This window comes from Sapajus apella, unplaced genomic scaffold (assembly GCF_009761245.1).
Source record: "Sapajus apella isolate SASKATOON/1434 unplaced genomic scaffold, GSC_monkey_1.0 scaffold197, whole genome shotgun sequence".
Classification (NCBI taxonomy): domain Eukaryota; kingdom Metazoa; phylum Chordata; class Mammalia; order Primates; family Cebidae; genus Sapajus; species Sapajus apella.
Window position 1 is genome coordinate 820,322 of NW_022437137.1, and position 5,148 is coordinate 825,469.

Below are 5,148 nucleotides of genomic sequence, written 5' to 3' on the forward strand. Positions count from 1 at the left end.
TGAAGTCTCCCACTATTATTGTGTGAGAATCTATGTCTCTTTGTACATCTCTAAAACTTGCTTTATGAATCTGGGTGCTCTTGTGTTGGATGCATATATATTTAGGATAGTTGGATCTTTCTTGTTGAATTGAACTCTTTGCCATAATGTAATGCCCTTCTTTGTCTTTTTGATCTTTGTTGCTTTGAAGTCTGTTTTGTCTGAAATTCGGGTTGCAACCCCTGCTTTTTTCTGTTTTCCATTTATTTGGTAGATTTTCCTCCATCCCTTTATTTTGAGCTCATGAGTGTCATTATTTGTGAGATGCGTCTTTTGAAGACAGTATAGCATTAGGTCTTGCTGTTTTATACAGCTTGACACTGTGCCTTTTAAGTGAGGCACATAGCTTGTTTATATTCAAGGTTAGTATCGATATTTGTGGATTTTATCCTGTCATTGTGTTGTTAACTGGCTACTATGTTGGCTTGTTTGTGTGGTTGCTTTACAGTGACACTAGTCCGAGTGTTGTGTTAGTTGGTAGCAGTCTTTCCTCTGTATTTAATGCTCCTTTCAAGGTTTCCTGTAAGGCAGGTCTAGTGTTAATGAATTCTCTCAACGTTTCCTTATCTGAAAAGGATCTTATTTCTCCTTCACTTAGGAAGATTGGGTTGGCTGCAAAAGAAATTCTTGGTTGAAGACTTTTTTCTTTAAGAATATAGGTCCTCAATCTCTTCTGGCTTGTAGAGTTTCAGCTGAGAGGTCTGCTGTTAGCCTGATGGGGTTCCCTTTGGAGGTAACCTGCCCCCTTTCTCTCTAGCTGCCTTTAACATTCTTTCTTTCATTTTGACCTTGGAAAATCTGACAATTGTATGTCCTAGGGATGATTTTCTTGTGTAGAATCTTGGAGTAACTCTCTATATTTTCAGAATTTGACTGTTGGCCCCTCTAGCAAGTTTGGGGAAGTTTTCGTGAAAGATACCCTGAAATATGTTTTCCAAGTTGTTTGCTTTCTCCCCGACACTTTCAGGGTTGTTTGTGATTCATAGATTTAGCCTCTTTGCATAATCCCACACTTCTCAGAGGTTTTGTTCTTTTTATTCTTTTTTTAAATTGTACTTTATGTTCTGGGGTACATGTGCATATCTTACAGGATTGTTACGTAGGTATACACATACCACGGCAGTTTGCTGCCTCCATCCTCCTGTCACATTAGGTATTTCTCCTAATGTTATCCCTCCCTAACCTCCCCACCCCCTGCTATCGCTTCCCTAGCCCTTACCCGACAACAGACCCCAGTGTGTGATGTTCCCCTTCCTTTGTCCATGTGTTCTCATTGTTCAACACCCACTTATGAGTGAGAACATGTGGTGTTTGGTTTTCTGTTCTTGCATCAGTTTGCTGAGAATGATAGTTTCCAGCTTCATCCATGTTCCTGGAAAAGACATGAACTCTTCCTTTTTTATGGCTGCATAGTATTTCATGGTGTATATGTACCACATTTTCTTTATCTAGTCTATCCTTGATGGGCATTTGGGTTGGTTCCAAGTCTTTGCTGTTATAAGCAGTGCCACAATGAACATACATGTGCATGTGTCTTTATAATAGAATGATTTATAATCCTTTGGGTATATACCCAGTAATGGGATTGCTGGGTAAAATGGAATTTCTATCTCTAGATCCTTGAGAAATCACCGCACTGTCTTCCATAATGGTTGCATTAATGTATACTCCCACCAACAGTGTAAAAGTGTTCCTATTTCTCCACATCCTCTCCAGCATCTCTTGTCTCCAGATTTTTTAATGATCGCTATTCTAACTGGCATGAGATGGTATCTCAATCTCATTTTGATTTGCATTTCTCTAATGGCCAGTTATGATGAGCCCTGTCTCACCCTCAAGGACATGATAGACTCACGGGGGAAACAAGTCTTGTAGAGCAAAGAGAAACAGGCACAAATTTAATGGGATGAGTGCAGAGAAAGGGCAGGGGAATAATGTCATGTTGGAGAATCAGGCAGGTTTCAAAGAGGAGGGGATGTTCTGGTTGGGCCATGAAAATGATTTCACTGGATGAAGAAGTGCAAGGGAATTCTGGCCGGAGGCAATAGCAGCTGGATGGATGAACAGGAAGCAGTGTGTGTGTGTGTGTGTGTGTGTGTGTGTGTGTGTGTGTGTGTGGCTGCAGCATAAGGTGTGGATCTCAGGTACTGTGCTAAACAATCTAATGCTCTCGACCACTCTGCAAAATGTATTTTTTTCATTTTACTTTTTCCAAAAACGTTTCCCATTCTTTATTTTACAGATGAGGAGACTGAGACTCAGAGGGGCCATCCAGTGTGGCCAAGGCCACACGTCGGGAAAGCAGCGAAGGTTGTGGAAGGTCAGGAAAGGGTGTGTTGTGAGAAGGGATTTCTCTGGAGGCTACATGTGGAATCTGGCTCAGGGTGGGTAGAGAGACCCATGAGGAGCTGCTGCACAGCATGGTGAGGGATGAGAAGAGGAGGGTTTGGGGGTTAGAAGGGTCCCAGCTCCTGTCCTATCTTTGAACCCCTGCAGCGCACTCATCCTAGAGAGGAATGTGGAGGCAGCTCTCAGGGAGAAAGGCTGTGACTCCAGGTGACCATGCACAGTCTTCCCGAGAAGCATCCCCTCTCGTCACCCTGTTCCCATCCCAAGTCTGGGACATCCTTTTCTCAAAGGAGACTAATTGATAATCCAGGGTGATAAAATGTTATCACTGTCATTCCATTGAAATGCAACAGCAATGCCCTATAAATGTTCTATAAATCACCCAGAGCTTAAAGAGGAGAGTGAAATGAGCATTGCATTATAAACCACAAAGCCCATTAATCACATGGCTACAAACCATAAATATGACAAGTACATCCATCAATCCTGCACCTTTCTTTCTGGTCTGCAAATGCACGCATTAGCAACTTAATGGATTTAGAAGGCATTTTCTCCTATAGACTCGGAAACAGAGAGTATTTTATTCTTAGCCTCCTGGGGCTAAAAGGAAGGAAAAAGGAGTCACCTTTCACCACAGTTCTCAGGGGCATTACAGGGGATGTCCAGGTGGTGGCTACAGCCACTGACTCTGCCTGAACTCGGAGACATCAGAGACCTGGGAGCCTGGCCTTGGGCAGTAACAGGACTTTTGGGGGCCAGGACCTGCCCTACTTCCTGCCCTCCACCTGCTCCCAGCTCCCACAGCTGCAGCTCCTTGACCTGAAGGTTCAGGCCTGCCCTAGACTTCTGGGTCAATCTTTCCCTCGGATTAGAGAGATGGATGTAGCATGAGTTAATAACAAAACTGCATCCTCACTCCATTTCTGCTATTACAGCTACTCTGATTGTGTCTTCATGATAGGCTTCTTCCTTCTGTCTCAGTCTGCACTTCCACCTGGCTCTGAGAAACCAGCAGACACAGTCCTTGCCCTTTGGGGCTCATGATTGAAGGGGAGATACACACCCCATGTGTGGAAACGCAGAGACAGAGAGATCCAGAGATGGCAAGAGCCCTGGTTCTCCTGCTTGTCATGGGAGTCCTTCCTCGTCCCTCCCACTCTGACCTCAGGGCTGGGGCCTTGCTGGATTTATGGATTTCAGCCCTCAGTGGGGCTGTCCTGTCTGCAGACCTTGCTGATGGGCTCAGCTCACAGGTGTGGGAGCAGATGCCCTCTTTCCATCGCCTGATGAAAAGAGGCAGTGTCTCAGATGAACAGGACAAAAGTTTTGAAGTCAGACAGGTCTAAATTTGGGCACCATATGTGTGACCCTGGGCATATCACTTTGTGACTCAGATCCTCGGTTTCCTTCCCCATGCATGCGGGTAGTCTGTTTCCCAGAGTTTGTACTACTAGTAACTGACATGTATTAAGTCTTTCACAGTACTTAGTGCTGTGCTAAGTACATTACCCTATAAAGCTCATTTTATTCTTGCAACTGCGGTGAGGGGCTCTTGGGAGCCTGGACTTGGCTGCGGTGGGGGCTGTAGTAGAGAAGCCTCAAACCTCCAGGACAGTGGAGTCTCAGTTGGGGTGATTCTGCTGCCTATGGGGTGTTTGGCAATGCCTAAAGGTATTTTTAGTTGTTTCAACTGTTTTATATCATGAGTAGGGGCCAGGGATGCTACAAACATCCTGCAATGTACAGGACAGCTCTCCCAGGCTGATGAAGAATTATGTGACCTAAAATATCAGTAGAACTGCTGTTGAGAAACGTCGGTCTAGGAGAAGCAGCCTGGTAGTAAATCTAGGGGATCATAATTCCCATCTCAGCTGTGGGTGCAGAATGCTGGTCTAAGTGAATTATGACCCAGACCCTTTCTGCAATAGGAAATGTGTCTCTGAAAGCAGGCCCAGTGATGCCTTCATTCCAACCTCTGGGCTGGGCTTCTGTTCCTGCAGTTCCATTCCTTTCCCACTGTCCCACTGCCACCCACTCCATCCCTCTCCAAACATTTGCTGAGCACCTGCGTCATCCAGAAGGATAAGACCCAGCCCTCAGCCAGGAGCAGACAGCGCACAGCCCAGGAAGGTAGAATGACAGAGAATCAGATGTAATAAGGTAAACAAAGAAGTCTTGGCAGCTGGCATGGGGGCTCCCCTAAGGGAGGGGGGTCTTCATTTGGGAAAGTGCCTTGGTAGGGCTGGAGCTTCAGTACTGACAGCACAGGGTCAAGCCCCCACATTCCAAAGTGGAGGTTCTGCCAGGGCTCTCGTGCTGGGCTTCACATTATAGTCATCTGATGAGATGGGCCCTGCCTCTCACCAATTCAATCAGAATTTCAGGGACATCTGCAGTTTGAAAGCTCCCCAGGGGATTAGAATGGGCAGTCAGTTGAGAAGCACATGGCTTTGCCTCGCCAGTCTCTGAGACAGACGCCAGGTATGCACCACATCCCACAGGTAAGTGTCATTTGGTAGGTTCAGGAGTCTGGTCTGCTTAATGTCTGCTTAAGGTGGCTCTGACATCTTGCAGGTGCAGGATTTCGGAGCAGTTCCTCTCTCTCCATCCTCCATTCTGTCTGAACATCTGTTCGGCAGGAAAATACTGATTTTCTGTCGAATAGGAGATGAGACAGAATGGAGGATGGAGAGAGAGGAACCAGAAACACGGAAGAAAGTTGGAACCAGGTGAGGACAAGGGCCAGGGGATTTTCCTGGG